This window comes from Hakea prostrata, chromosome 11 (genome assembly GCF_041222555.1).
Source record: "Hakea prostrata isolate BN-2017 chromosome 11, UWA_Hpros_2, whole genome shotgun sequence".
Lineage (NCBI taxonomy): Eukaryota > Viridiplantae > Streptophyta > Magnoliopsida > Proteales > Proteaceae > Hakea > Hakea prostrata.
The window spans coordinates 12275800-12292623 of NC_142610.1; the positions used below are offsets into that span (position 1 = coordinate 12275800).

At 39.4% G+C, this 16824-nt stretch overlaps 1 pseudogene across 1 annotated transcript in view; it reads right to left on the reverse strand.

Moving 5' to 3' along the window:
* The window catches only part of LOC149000153 (uncharacterized), a 32399-nt pseudogene extending 16376 nt beyond the window's left edge, over window positions 1–16023 (reverse strand). The window contains exon 1 of the transcript XR_016170874.1: window positions 15281–16023. The product of XR_016170874.1 is annotated as an uncharacterized LOC149000153 (transcript). The remainder of the gene's footprint in view (window positions 1–15280) is intronic.
* Between the last annotated feature and the right edge of the window lie 801 nt (window positions 16024–16824).

The following is a 16824-nucleotide window of genomic DNA, read 5'->3' on the forward strand; positions in this document are numbered from 1 at the left end:
ATTTTTTCTTCAAGGTTAGCAAACACTCGCATTCCTTCTATATCTATATTCTCCATTGATTCTACCTATTTTTTAGATCATGAGGAAGGCCTTATGCTACTGTAATGACCTATTCCTTCATTCTCATAGTGTTAGAGTGGATCCCCATTCACTCTAGTTCTTCTGTGAATATCAAGGTGTGATTTCGGTAAAAGCCTAGCATGAACCTATATGATTTTGTTCCTTTTTATTAGTTTGATTTCTAATCTATGCTAGATCGATTCCTAAGTAATTTTCAGACCTTGATCTATTGTTTCCTTAGTCTTAGAGTGAATGCCCATTCACTCTAGTCTATCGGTAAAATCTGCAGATTGATTTTGGATGAAGCCTAGTATTGGATTCATTATATTTTTATCCCGTTGACCATGATTGATGTCTAAACCATGTTAGATAGTCTCCTAATATTATTTTTGAGTTTTCCTATTAATTTTAAAGTGTTTGAAACTCAAACGATGAGTTTTCAATCAAATCTGGGTTTTACTGTCCATACACAGTATGCTTGGTTGACTGCCTTGGTTGCCTCAAGCAACCAAAGGGTACAATGACATCAACTAACCCTGTTTTGGTCTGATTTCATCTTTGATCCTTTAGGGTTTGTTCCTAATATTAAATCCTTGTATGATTAGGGCTTCTTTGACAACCTTGAACCTATCTTTCGATATATTCTTCGGAGATTTCAATTCGAGTATAAGGTAAGGACATTCACTTACAAATATCATTGGTTACTTTCTATTTTTGAATGCATGATCTTACTTACTATTTTAGGACTTATTCATGACAGATATGCCTATGTAATTTCAGTATGTTATTCATTATATGATATGCATATTTGTTATGAATGAGAATGTTTGGAATGTGAATGGATTATGATAAGATGTTATATTTGGAATTATATTGTAATGTGATTGCCTAAGTTGTGATTGTGGAATGGGGATACCCTTTTGGTGTTTTTGTCTCAGGACATCAGTGGAGGTGGTATGGGACACTTTCCTATGGAGCCCCTTGGTGCTTTCCATGGTTACTGGATGACATACCTAGGTTTTGTGTAGAAGTGTTTGGCTAGGAAATCCTATCATATCTCACCCTATCGGCATGGGAATTGAGGTCGAATGACCCATGGCAGAAATGGGAATTCATGGGCGCTCAAGACTTGCAGACAACCCGTGAGAGGACAAAAATCACATTGTGAGGGTCATTCATTGTTGGGGTTGCACATAATAAGCTTGGTCTCATGGGCGCTCAAGACCGATAGACAACCCATGAGAGGACATAAGAACTTCCCATTTATTACATGTGGATGACCAATAGGGTTAAGAGTCCGTAGTCCAAGTTGGTTGGAGCCATAAGATACAATGACTTTAGGGGGAAAGGTATGCCTGGGGCAAGGAAGGGATGTATCCGACCCTAAGCTTGATATGACTCAATAGATAACTTGCATTAGGCTAGGTATAACGCTGACATGCGCCAACACTCATGCCAATGGTGATTTGAGAAAGTGGTGACCTAAACCCCAGTCATAGTGATTGTCTGAGATGAATGCCCTGACCCAACAGCCGTGGAGAACCCAATAGACATCTCTTGTTGAGGGAGAGTCACTGAGACTGCCTAGAGGAGTATGGTACTTTATCTTAATGCGTGTCTACCATTAGAGACTAACATCTATTATAGGTTGTAGCATACTTGCACATTGTCTCATATCATATTGCATCATGCATTGTTCTTGAATATTGATTGTAATGGTTATTTATACTTGAACTACTTGCAAAGTTCTTTTGAGCTCATCCTTCGGGGACAGTGTTTGTTAGACTTTCTTACAGGTAACGATGACTTTGAGAACCAAGACTATGAAGCCTAGACGAGTGACCCACATAGAGTACAAGGTGCTAGCAGTTACTAATATCATGGTGAAGATTGTCAGTATGACGACTGCATGTACCAAGATTAGTCTGATCCTAGAGCTGGAGTATCCCATATTAGATACGGAAGTCTTTGAGATTAGACATACCCTTTTTGATACAGAGATTCATTATGAGTAGTATTTAGATTAGTTTTGATAGACTTCTTTTAATTCTTTAGGTTGTAATACATTGGATTTGATCTACTCTTCTGCCTTGATTTTAGAGTTTATTTCTATTATACTCTATACTCTAAATTATACATTGGTATCATATTTTTCCGCACTTTGATATTGATTTGTGATCTTTTTGAGATCTATTTGTTGATTGTTCTTTTAATTATATTTATATATTGATTTATTCTTGCTCTTGATTATACTATTGTGCTATTTGGGAGGATGATTGTTGAGACTTGATCTTCAAAGCTATGAATCACACCTCCGAGTATTGCAGTTTAGAGTCTTGGCGGGGGGAATTTGACACCTGGCATGTCTTTAGCTGACCATGCAAATACATTAGAATTTTTTTTTGTAAAAATTGGTGAGTTCACCCTTGAATTTCTCTTCTAGCTCTAACCTAATCATGGTCCCTAAGGTCAATTCCTTGGTGCACAACTACACCTTATCCAAAGTCAACTAGTTCTGCTTTGCAATTTATCTTTGTCTCAATCATTGCACACCTCAACCACCAGGGTGACTGGTGAACCCTTGCCTTTGGTTTGCTTCACTAACATAGCGTAGCACTAGCAAGAGGTTCATTCGTCAACTTCGCCCATTCTCTTTTGGGAATTTGATATTTAGGTGCTTGGTTGACACCACTAGCCCAAAAGCATTTGATGATGGTTAGCTAAGGATCACATTGTACGCTGATAGACCCCTGACCACCATGAAGTTCACCATTGTGGTCACATCTATGGGAAATTTGACAAAGGTGACCGACAACTTAATTATTGCCAAAGTGCCAAAAATTTGAACAATCTAGTGTTGTTGGGTTTTAGTTTCTAATGCTCAAATCTGAGTTATAGAAGACTTTGTACGATAACAAGTCCACTGAACAGAAAGTGTCCACCAAGATGTGAGCTTCACAATTGACAATCATAGCCTCCAGAGTGAAGGCATCATTATGAGGCATCTAGATGTCGACCATCTCCTCCTTGACAAACTTGATCTACCACATCTACCAGGTATTCTTGTTGGCACTGCAACCTCAACTATTCCTAGAACTAGGAAAGTGCCTTCAACTTGCCCATGGCCTACTACTATGGTCTGCCCAATATGGTCAAGTTGCATTTGGCCTTCACAAGGGAGCTTGAACTACTTCATCACTTGGACTTGTTTCTTTGGGATGGACATTTAAACGCAACTCCATTGTCCAATTATTTCTCCTTCAATTGGAGCTTTGGTCATGAGGCTGATCACTCCCCTTGAATCAACAAACTTGCCCTGATGTCCTGGTGAAATCAATTGTTTGATCTCGTCCTTCAGAACCTGGCACTCATTAGTGTGGTTCTTGGAGTCCATATAGAACTTGTAATACTTGGACATGTCCAAACCTCCACTTGAGAAACTAAGGTCCTAAGGCATCTGAGGAACCCCTGGTGTTGGATCTGCATGACATTCTCCAATCTCCTCATGTTCAGAGAGGTGTAGGCTTCCCATCATGGCCGATCCTTCTAGTCAGATCGACCAAGGATCAGCCTCTCTAAACACGATCTCTCTTCTTCCTGCATGAAGATTTTGGTGAAGCAGAATCAACCGTATTCTTCTTGCCTTTGGTCTAACCCCCAACCGCTCTCTTCTATGCCTTGATGATCTTTGTTATGTTTAGGAACTGATGGCATCAATACCTAAGGTTGACCATGTCTTTTGGTGGGTCAAGAACTAAAGACCTGTAAGCTCCTTGTTCATGATGCCTCCGTGGAGTATGTTGTAGGGTATGATCTCATCCAATTCCTTGATTTTGATGAACTCTTGGTTGAATATGTGCATGTAGCTCTAAATGGACTCTCCAAGGGCACATTTGATTGATAAGAGGTTGTCAACCATTTTCTTGATTCTCATGCTACTTTGGGACTGGAGACGAACTACTTAGCTCCGAAATGCTCTTGACGGATCCTGGGTTCAATCTGGAGAATCAACTTGTAGCTGAACCCTTTAGTGAGGTAGGGAAGGCCCTGCATTTGATGGCATGCTATGCACAATCTTGCCCCTTAGATGTAGATGAAGTTGCTTGTACACTTAGTAGCACTTATCATGGATTTTCACTTTATTCCTAGAGATGGCACCAAATTTTTCTACTGAATCTAACCTTTGTGCTAAATCGGTTGAACCTCAATTGGCCTAGAATGAGCTTGCCAAGATGAAAGCACAATCAGAGCGGGTTGATAAAGGTGACCAGCGGGCTGCCTCTAATGCTTGGATTTGATCAGTAGAAGAAGCAAGACCACCCCTAGTTGGGGCTTTAGAGTCTGGACTGTTGGGTTCGGCCCATGGCCCATTAAAGCCATGTGGGGCCCAGCTTTAAGTGAAGCCAAGGAGTCCAAGTGGTCTGATAAAAAGGAAAAAGAGTCCAACTGGGACTCTTTGATTATAAGTGAGAAGCAATTAGGATTGAGAGATCACCTATAATATGGTTGCCGCATAAGAAAGATTGTGAAAAAGAGAGGAAAAAGAAAAATGTGCAAAAGAGGGAGAGAGAGAGAAAAACGTGAAATAGAGGAGAGAGAGCCGGAGCGGGAGAAGAAGAAGGAAGAAGGGATTTCCTAGTTTCTTCGGAGAATCCAACGGTGATACGTTGCCGGAATGAAGTGAGATTTGAAGGGAATGGTCGTGGCACCTAGCTCTTCATATCCAACAGACAGAATATCATTATACCACAGTTCTCGGGAAGCCCCCCTGGTGACCTTTCTCCATTCTCTTTGTGATTCCATTTATTTGATGATGTGCTTGTGATTTTGAGTTCCTCTAGTGTTATCTAGAGATGGGATATTGATTCTGTACCCATTGTTATTATCATTAAGTGATAGCGGAAGTTTTGGGTGGACTCCGATAACGGTCCCTTGGTTTTTTCCCTTACGGGTTTTTTCCACGTTAAAATCTCTTCTGTGTTTGTTTTCTTTAATTTAACTAGCATATTATTTAGCCCCATCAAAGTGGTATTAGAGCGAGGTCGATAGTTGTGTAAATTAAAATGGAAAGTACCTCAAGTACTATGATTAAGCTTAATGGATCAAATTGGTTGATTTGGAAGCCTATGATGGAAGATCTATTATTTTGTAGAGATTTATATGAACCTATTGAAGGTAATATTAATCGACCATCAGAGATGTTTTGAAGCTGAGTGGACCAAATTAAATAGGAAAACTATTGGCACGATCCGACAGTGGTTGGACATTAGTGTTTTCCATCATGTTGCGAATGAGACATCGGTGGAAGAACTTTGGAAAAAGTTAGCGAGTCTCTATAAAAGGAAAACAGCTGGGAATAAAGCTTTTCTGATGAGAAAGCTTGTTAACATGAAGTTGAAGGAAAATACTTCAGTTATTGAGTACTTGAATGAATATCAAAGCATAGTGAATCAGTTGAACACAATGAGGTTGAAGATAAGTTGCAAGCTTTATTATTATTGAGTTCCTTACCAGATTCTTGGGAGACTTTGGTTGTATCAATTAGCAATTCTGCTCCAGAGGGTAAATTATCATTGAGCATGGTTACCAGTGCATTGTTGAATGAAGAGACAAGAAGGAAGTCCATGGGTTCAAATGAGGCACAAGCACTTGTCACAGAGAACAGGGGGAGGAGCAGAGACAAGTTCAACAAAGGTCGTGATAAAGCCAAGAGTCGTGGTAAATCAAAAGATAGATCAAAATCTAGAGAAAAACTCAAGTGTTATCATTGTGGCAAAGAGGGGCATATGAAAAGAAATTGCAGAATTTGGAAAAGAGAGCAAAGTGAAGAGAGCAGTCAGAAGAAAGATGATGATAACAACACCGCATCTATAGCATCTGATGATGCTTTAGTTCTTCTTCCTTTTGGTGATGATCAGTGTTTGCATGTGTCAGATCACCAGGTTGAGTGGATTATTAATACAGGAGCTTCTTATCATGCTACTCTTATTAGGGAGTCCTTCATTAAATACAAAGCAGGAGACTTTGGAACTGTGAAGATGGGGAACACAAGTGCTTGCAATATTGTGGGTATTGGTGATGTTTGTATAGTGACAAACATGGGCTACACACTCACTTTGGAAGATGTACGGCATGTTCCTGATTTGCATCTCAACTTAATCTCAGAGATTGCCTTGGATAGAAAAGGATTTGAGAGTACCTTCAGTAATGAAAAATAGAAGCTCACCAAGGGGTCATTGGTGGTTGCTAGAGGAGATGTCTGTTGCTCTTTGTACAAGACAATAGTGAAAATATGTGAAGGCGGATTAAATGCAGCACAGGATGATTCCTTACCTGATCTATGGCATAGGAGACTAGGTCACATGAGTGACAAGAGGCTGCAAGTTCTGGCAAAGAAGTCATTGATTCCTCTTGCCAAAGGTATGTTTTTGAATCCTTGTGATTATTGTTTATTTGGAAAACAACATAGAGTTTCATTTCAAAAGCATCATGGTAGGAAGTCAAATTTATTAGAATTGGTACATTCTGATATTTGTGGTCCATTTGAGGTTCCATCGTTAGGAGGTAATAGATATTTTATTACTTTCATTGATGATGCATCACGAAAGGTGTGGTTGTTTTTGTTGAAATCCAAAGACCAGGCACTCCATTATTTTCAGCAGTTCCATGTCATGGTCGAAAGAAAAACAGGAAAATCTTTGAAGTGTCTCTGCAGTGATAATGGAGGAGATTACACATCAAAAGAGTTCAAGAGCTATTGTTTTAAGTATGGCATTAGACATGAGAAAACAGTTCATGGAATCCCTCAACACAATGGGGTAGCAGAGAGACACAACCGAACCATTGTTGAGAAAGTAAGATGCATGTTGAAGATGGCTATGTTGCCAAAGCCATTTTGGGGAGAAGCAGCCAACACTGCTTGTTATCTGATGAACAAGTCTCCATCAGCTCCTTTAGAGTCTGATATTCCAGAAAGGGTATGGAGAGGGAAGGATGCCTCCTACTCTCATTTGAAGGTGTTTGGATGCAAGGCATTTGCACATATACCAAAGGAGGAAAGGTCAAAGCTTGATGACAAGGCGGTTTCTTGCATATTCTTGGGATATGGAAATGAAGAGTTTGGGTACAGATTATGGGATCCAGAAGAGAAGAAGGTTTTCAGAAGTAGAGATGTAATATTTCGTGAAGCTGAAAATATTACACACTTTGAGAAGTCTGAGAAGCCTACTCATGTTGAGAATGTTATGTTCGATCCCACATCCGTTCCAGGAGGAGAACCTGCTCATGAAGAACAGGTTGACCTTAATGATCCAGAGATTATGACAGATGATTCTATGGATCATGAGGATATTGAGCAGGGGGAGCAACCCTTACAAGAAGAGGTTGTAGATCTCAAGTGAGGCGGTCCACAATAGAGCATAGACCGACACAAAAGTATCCCAGTTCTAAGTATATTCTTCTTATTGATGAGGGGGAGCCCAAAAGCTTTCAGGAAGCAATGATCCACAGTGATAAAATTAGTTGGATGAAAGCTATGCAAGAAGAAATGAATTCCTTGCATAAGAACCATACTTATGAGTTGGTAACACTTCCTAAAGGCAGAAAAGCATTGAGGAACAAATGGGTATACAAGATAAAGAAAGATGCATCTGAGAAGCTAGTGAAGCACAAGGCTCGTTTGGTGGTGAAAGGGTTCGGATAGAAGAAGGGCATTGACATTGATGTGATCTTCTCTCCAGTAGTAAAATTGACATCCATTCGAGTCATTTTGGGTTTAGTAGCTAGCATGGATCTTGAGCTTGAGCAGTTAGATGTGAAAACTGCATTTCTTCATGGTGACTTAAATGAAGAAATTTATATGATGCAACCAGAAGGGTTTGAAGTCAAAGGGAAGGAGCACTTCGTATGCAAGTTAAAGAAGAGTCTTTATGGAATAAAGTAGACACCAAGGCGGTGGGACAAGAAGTTTGACTCACTTATGGTAGCTATTGGGTATAAGAGGACTCAAGCAGATCATTGTGTATGCTTCAGAAAATTTTCAGATGGTAAGTTCACTATTCTTCTCCTTTATGTTGATGATATGTTGATCATTGGGCAAGATGCAGATATGATTAAAAAGTTGAAAGAACATTTGTTCAAGTCCTTTGATATGAAGGACTTAGGGCCAGCTAGACAAATATTGGGCATGCAGATTGTTCGTTACAAGAAGGATAGGAAGCTATGGTTGTCACAAGAAAAATATGTTGAACGCGTGCTTAAAAGGTTCAACATGCAGGGTGCTAAGCCTGTAAGCACTCCTCTTGCCAGTCACTTTAAACTGAGTAAGCAATCATGTTCATCTACCAATCAAGAAAGAGAAGCAATGCCAGGTATTCCTTACTCTTCTGTAGTTGGTAGTCTTATGTATGCCATGGTCTGCACTAGGCTAGACATTGCACATGCAGTTAGTGTTGTGAGCGGGTTTCTTAGGGCGCGTTTGATAACGTTCTTAAAAAACGTTTCTAGCATTCTTCTATTCTTTGGGAACGGAAAAACGGGTTAGAGGCGTTTGATAAAACGGTTCGTTCTTCTGTTCTTTAAGAACGGACCAGTCAGAAAATTGTTCTAAAGAACGCTTTTTGCAGAACATAAAAAAGATGTTTTTACCAAAGAACATAAACGGATTTATAAAAAAGATGTTTAAACAAAAAAAAAAAAACACTAACATATTCTATTTAGTGTTTTAAAAATATTTTCAGAACGGATTTATCAAACACCCATTTTCAAGTAAAGAACGGTCTTTTAGCACAGAAACATTAAAAAACAGTTTTACATAAGAACTGGTTTCTTAGAACGGAAACGTTATCAAACGCGCCCTTAATAATCCAGGGAGAGATCATTGGGAAGCTGTGAAATGGATCTTCAGATATTTGAGAGAAAGTTCCAAATTGTGTTTATGTTTTGGAGGTTCAGATTCAGTCTTGGAAGGGTATACTGATTCTGACATGGCGGGTTACCTTGATTGTAGAAAGTCAACTTCTGGGTATTTGTTTACTTTTGCAGGGGGAGCTGTCTCTTGGCAGTCCAAACTACAGAAATGTGTGGCTTTGTCTACAACTGAGGCTGAATACATCGCCACTGCAGAAGCAGGGAAAGAAATGTTGTGGTTGAAAAGATTTCTCCAAGAATTGGGTTTGAAGCAAGACAAGTATGTGCTATACTGTGATAGTCAAAGTGCTATTGACTTGAGCAAGAACTCTACATATCACTCTCGCACAAAGCACATTGATGTGAGATATCATTGGTTGCGTGATGTGGTGGAAGATGAGTTGTTGAAGATTGTGAAAATTCACACTGATAAGAATGCCTCTGATATGTTAACAAAGATTGTTACTCAAGAGAAGTTTGAAGTGTGCAAGGAGCTTGCGCACATGGATTCCTAGTAAGGAGTCAAGTTGTGGTTTCCACCCTCATGGGCACGGAGGGGGAGATTTGTTGGGTCCGGCCCATGGCCCATTAAAACCATGTGGGGCCCAGCTTTAAGTGAAGCCAAGGAGTCCAAGTGGTCTGATAAAAAGGAAAAAGAGTCAAACTGAGACTCTTTGATTATAAGTGAGAAGCAATTAGGATTGAGAGATAACCTATATATATGGTTGCCGCATAAGAAAGATTGTGAAAAAGAGAGGAAAAAGAAAAAGGTGCAAAAGAAGGAGGAGAGAGAGAGAAAAACGTGAAATAGAGGAGAGAGAGCCGGAGCGGGAGAAGAAGGAAGAAGGGATTTTCTGATTTCTTCGGCGAATCCGACGGTGATACGTTGCCGGAATGAAGTGAGATTTGAAGGGAATGGTCGTGGCACCCAGCTCTTCATATCCAACGGACAGAATATCATTCTACCACAGTTCTCATGAAGCCCCTCTAGTGACCTTTCTCCATTCTCTTTGTGATTCCATTTATTTGATGATGTGCTTGTGATTTTGAGTTCCTCTAGTGTAATCTAGAGATGTGATATTGATTCTGTACCCATTGTTATTATCATTAAATGATAGTGGAAGTTTTGGGTGGATTCCGATAACGGTCCCGTGGTTTTTTCCCTTGCGGGTTTTTTCCACGTTAAAAACTCTTATGTGTTTGTTTTCTTTAATTTACACTAGCATATTATTTAGCCCCATCATGGACACTAAGAAGAGTAGGCCAAATGTACCGGAAATCAAAAGACTAGAGTACACATTTCTTAGCATCAAAGGGGAGGCGGTGTAATTATACTTAACCTAACAAGGGGACGTTCAATTAATGCATCCTAGTTAGTTATCCATTACTCAAGTAATCTGCAATGTAGGACTGAGTTTGGCTGATGCAGGTCTGGCATAGAGGCATCGAACAGGAGTGGACAATTATGCATATTCGAACTTGATGGGAAGATCTGTCAAGCAAGAGGTGTTGGTTACGTGATTTTGGATCTGTTAGTCAGGCTATCTAACGCACTTAATGTGATGTGAGGGGCCATCTCCATTGTATTGTTCAGTCACGACTCATGTGGAGATGGGAGCAGTCATCGGCTTTTAGTTGCAGAGTTTGTCATAAGGCCAAATCATATTCAGCTTGCATTGTCCAATGATCGATCATGGCTTCTGTCAATGAACTCAACTTGAACTATTCACAACTCATTCTCTAGAGGTTCATTCGGTCAATCATCGGGGTCATCAGTCAAGCCATGAATTCAGCAACTAGACTGGCTAGCCAAATTTGGCATAATAGGTCCAGCCCATGTTATTGGCTACAGCCACTAGGATCTGATTAAAAACTATTGTTCAAGAAGCTCGAATAGCCTCTAATCATATGCATTTTACTTTTGTTCTTCTTAGGTTTCACGCCACCGTTAGAAATTTTAAGTTTCAAGATGAAACTAAGGAAATGTGAATGATCTCACCAGGAGGGCGAAGACGATAGAAAGTTATGCAAGGAGGACAATTGAAGGCTATCTCTTTAATCCCTTTGATTTGCTCCATCTTCTAAGTGTTGTGACAAACCATATATGCCTTCTTTGAAACCTTTCTTCAATGATGCCCCTACTTCAAAGGAATGGAACGAAGGATGGAAGGAAGGGACATGGTGGAGAGGGGAAGTTTTAAAAGGAAACATGAAATTAGTTTGTTACCCTCAGTTGAAGGCACGTGCTCATTAGAGCTCAAGGCGAAAAAAAGAAGCAATAGAAATGATACCAAAATGAAATTTTGATGAACAATCATCCAAGCCATAACAATACGTAGATTTACTAAATTGAAATTTTGTTGAATATACAAAAAAAAGCTTTGATGCAAAGTTAAAGGTTCACTATAGCTAATCATTGGTCAAATCTAAAAAAACAGATAGTCAAGTTTAAAAAAAAAAACACCTTTATGTGGAATGAGAGGTCAAACTACATCAGTTACATACAATATTCCCGAGGACTCAAAAGTAAAAAGGTTGTTGTCCAATGTGTATGAGTGACCTGTCAAAGTATCTACATGAAATTGTTATAACTTGTAAACTTCAATCTATTTTAAACCTTACCGCCAAAAAAAAAGAAAAAAATATTTGATACGGAAGATCCCTATCTGATCGGGTCTGACGTGGATGGAGCTCCACATGCTAGTTAGTCGGTACATATGCCGACCACCCCGACCAAGGCGTAACGTATGCTGGACTAATATAGCAACCGTTCGAAGGGGAAGGTCAACTCAATCACTGATCAAGCAGGACCAACGACATGTAGGCATAACCTTAGGAGAAACAACAGCCCTCGTTGGGCTAACTTATCAAATACATAAAAGGTAACACTTACAATATAAAAGCATAGACATACCCCTCTGATAAGCATCCAATACACTCTGAGTATTATCTTGTGTTGCTTTTACATAAGAATTCTTCTTGCTCATCATCTGACTTAGCCATCGGAGGCGGCTGCCCGGCCACCGAGCCGGCCTGCATCTAACCTTTCTTGCAGGACTCATCATCCCGAATACGAGAGGAGGCTCAGTCAATCCAGAAGTTTAACTGAGACGCATCAGTTTGGCGCCGTCTGTGGGAACGACAAATCTTCAAGTCATGGCAAGACGAGGAGGAAATAATGGACGTTCTTGAATAGAAAATGCTGGCGAGAATCAGATTCCCGAAGATCAAACACATCAAGATGATGGAGTCCACTCAACCCGAGTGGAACAGGATTCTCCCGAGTGGAACCTAGTCGTTGAAAATCCACACGGGCAAGGCACATCCCGAGGCCCTCAGGGGTATGCTACGGCAGCAGATATGGACGAGCTCCGCAAGGGAATGATCGAGATGCAACGGGTGTTGTGGGGCTTGGTCCATCAAGTTGGAGTTGAGCAAGGATCAAGGTGTAACACTCAGACAGGAAGCCTACTGAGAGCCTTCCAAAATGCAAGAAGATCTCGGCCAAGAGGAAGGATCCCGAAAGGAATACCTGATGAAGGTCAGAGGTCCAGTCATGCTGGTCCCGACCATCGTCAACGAACGCCGAACGGGAAGAGAATCAGCACCCTAAAACGTATTTCAGTACCTTCCAAGACAAGATCCTTACCTAAGAGAAGAAGTCAGGAAGAAATGGAGCACCAAGGAGAAAGTCATCCTCAACCAACCCGATCGAGGGTCTCGGTTGCCCGAACTCAATCCAGAAAAGAAAACAGCGCTGAATCGGCGGGAATAGAGCAAGGCAAAATCGCCTTAGAAGAAGGATGGCTGAGATCGAGCGCAAGTTGGAGGATTGAGACCATGATGAAGATCTGGACGTGGTTGATCGGGAACCATTCTCGGATGAAATTATGAACATACCTCTTTCCCAAAATTTCATCATGCCAACTTTCACTCCATTCGAAGGAAAGACAAACCCGAAGGAGTAGATAAGCTACTTCAAATCGGTGATGACTGTCCTTGGACGAGAAGATGAATTACTCTGCAGAACGTTCCCGGCTTCATTAAAACACCCGACCTTTAAGTGGTTTAGCAGCCTGGAGCTGGGATCCATCCACAACTTCAGGGAACTTGCCCGGAAGTTCATAGTCCGATTCAGAAGTGCGATCGGAAGCAAGAAGACGTCTGATAGCTTATTCGCTATAAGGCAAGGGCGGAATGAATCCATTCCGGATTTCTTGAAATGTTTCGATGAAGTAACCATTGAGATCGTGGATCTTGATGATCAGGTGGTGTACAACGCACTTTGGAGTAGCATTACACACTAGAGACTTTTGGAAGTCTTACTAACAGATAAGCCCAAAACATACGGACACTGTTACGTAAGTGCCAAAAACAAGCCAGTGTTTATGAAGCCAATGTTTTTAAGGCAATAAATTGATTCGGGTCCATCCCGGTCATCTTGCACCTTCCTTAAAGACTTGCACTTTTTAAGGCAATAAATTGATTCGGGTCCATCTAGGTCATCTTGCACCTTCCTTAAGGACTTGCACTATTTTAAGGCAATAAATTGATTCGGGTCCATCCCGGTCATCTTGCACCTTCCTTAAGGACTTGCACCTTTTTAAGGCAATACTTTGAATCGGGTCAATCCCGGTCAACTAATACCTTTCTTAAGATCTTGCACTTTTTTAAGACAATAATTTGAATTGGGTCAATCCCGATCAACTTGCACCTTCCTTAAGGTCTTGCACTTTTTTAAGGCAATAATTTGATTCGGGTCAATCCCGGTCATCTTGCACCTTCCTTAAGGTCTTGCACTTTTTTAAGGCAATAATTTGAATCGGGTCAATCCTGGTCAACTAGCACCTTCCATAAGGTCATGCACTTTTTTAAGGTAATAATTTGATTCAGATCAATCCCGGTCATCTTGCACCTTCCTTAAGGTCTTGTACTTTTTTAATCTTCCTTGCTATCCCGCACGATGTAAACAATGTCCAGGATAGGGGGCTTATGATACGGAAGATTCCTACCCGATCGAGTCTGACGCGGATGGGGCTCCACATGCTAGTTAGTCGGGACATATGCCAACCACCCCGACCAAGGCGTAACGTATGCTGGACTAACATAGCAACCGTTATCAAGGGGAAGGTCAACTCAATAACTGATCAAGCAGGACCAACGACATGGAGGCATAATCTTAGGAGAAACAACAGCCCTCGTCGGGCTAACTTACCAAATACATAAAAGGTAACACTTACAATATAAAAGCATAGACATACATCTCCGGTAAGCATCCAATACACTCTGAGCATTATCTTGTGTTGCTTTTACATAAGAATTCTTTTTGCTCATCATCTGACTTAGCCATCGGAGGTGGCTGCCCGGCACACGAGCCGGCCCACATCTAACCTTTCTTGCAGGACTCATCGTCCCGAATACTAGAGGAGGCTCAATCAATCCAGAAGTTTAACTGAGACACATCAATATTGTACTAACTTTATTTGGATTGTAGTTAGTAAAAAATAAATTAACAAACATCATAAAAACCTATCAATTTGATTTTTTTATATTATTTTTTTCACGATATTTTTTTGGAATTTGAGGAGACCTTCTAGGCAGATAACCTAGAATTTATTACTGCTTAACACCATTTTTTTTCTAGGCCGTTGACCTTGTTTGTATATTAAAAAAATAACTTATCAAATTGAAAGGGCAAAAAAAACTTAATAAGATATCATGTAGGTAACATTATAAAATATAACGTTAAATAAAGTGTTTTGAACTTGAACCCAAAATAGAGTGTTTTGAGATTAGACCTATTGTCCATGAAAAACAAGACCCACAACAAAAGTAAGGAAAAAAAATATAACACAAAAAGAACTTAAGGGTCTTATAATGTTCACATAACCTATTAAAAATATTAATTACAGCAACAAATTTTCTACAAACTAACTAAATTGAAGAATCCAAAACAAGTCCGGGCAAAATTGAAATTAACCTACTTTTTTGTATTTATTTTCTTATATACTGTACATCTAGTCAATTTTAACTTAAATGAAAAATCTATAAATAGAAATATGTTTAAGCTGGGTTAGGAACATAAAAATAAAACATAAAGTTGCATTGCGGTAACTAATAATTAATCAAAAATAAAAAGCCCTTTAAAATTTAACTTGCTCATAAATAAAGTTGAGTTAGAGTTACTTATATTTTCTTACCTAGTATATGCAACTTCGTGACTTAATTTATACTGAGAAAATTAAAAGTTAATAACAAGCTAAACCTTTAATTCTAAGGAACCAATAAAATGAAAGTGTTGTGTTGAACTTACGTATGCTCCTTCAAATGCCATCCATCTAGTCCTCCAATTTCCTTTAGAGCTTCTTTCCATTGCTGCACGATTGGCTCTTCCTTCTGGTGTTCTCCAAAGATTTTTGCACTTATTTTTATTAGCCCCTTCTGGTATTTGTTGAGGCCCATTTCGTATTCTCTAGAGGCATTTGCATCGAATTTTTTCTTGTTTCGCACATCTCTTGGTTCAATTTTGTAGAAAATGGGAAAGACCACCTGATTCTTTGTTCTCTTGCAGTTGAGTATCTCGACCAGTTCATTGAGACACCACTTGCTAGAAGTATAATGCTTCGAGAAAATGGGAATAGAGATTCTTGACCCTTGGATTGCAGCGATTAGCTCTGGACCAATCTGGTTTCCTTTGGGGAGTTCATTTTCATCCCTGTAAGTTTGAATTCCAGCTCCAATCAAAGTATGGTAAAGATAATCAGCAAAACTAGTACGAACATCTTCACCATGAAAACTCAAGAACACATCATAACGCCAACTTTCAGACGATGAAGAAGCAGGGGCGGAGGAAGTTGCCATTCGATCGATCCTTTCAAATGTCAACGCTGCGTATTGTGAAGTTTGATGATCTATTTCACCAAAAAATAACATTCGAATACTTTAGAAGGACCCAATAGAGCAAACGACAAAATCACTACAGCTGTTTTAAAATTTTAGTACTTTTGAAGGGGACCCAAAAGAAATTGCATTGCAACTTTCAAATGGAGAAGATTTGAAAAATAAAAAGGAGAACCAAAGTAACACCACGGGACATCCCTCCAAACCCAGAAAACCTCACAAAACCCCTTCCACAAAAGTTTTATTCTTAATCGTTAAAATCAAATGATTCCTTTTTTATATGACCACATTACAGGATTGTGCTTGTGTGGTCCATACTCCATACGTGGTGGTGCCTACAAGAATAACATGACTATTATACCCATTTTGTTAGATTGTATAATTTTATATCGATCCAAGTTATTATTATTCCTTACCAAAAAAAAAAAAAAGTTATTATTATTCCTTTTTATGTTGACTAATGTAATTGATAATATCCCATGTACCTTTGGCTTCAACTTCAAATAAGTTTACTTTACCATTAAAGGGGTGCTCAATAGGTGATGATCGGCGTCTTTTAATGAAGATGTCATAAATTTGACACTTCTCCTGGTATATTTAATAGTCTTCATTCTTAATATAAAACTATCAATTCCCAACAACAACAATATTATTATTATTATTATTATTATTATTTTTTTTTTATAAAAAACAAAAAAGAACCAAATTTATTATTATCAGGATCTTATCACCACTACTGTGAGATAACCATCAAACCCATTGAATGCTTGACTCAATCAATGGTTAGAGTCATTGGCACCATGGTGATGGGTTAGGGTTGCACAGGAGAGAGAGATCGATTATAGAGTTTAAGGGATGGGATTGTAGCATGGTTTCTAGAATAGATGTTCAAATTTCTAATATGTTAGAATAGATAGAGATAACAACGCCACTTTTTCACCAAAAAAAGCAAGAGAG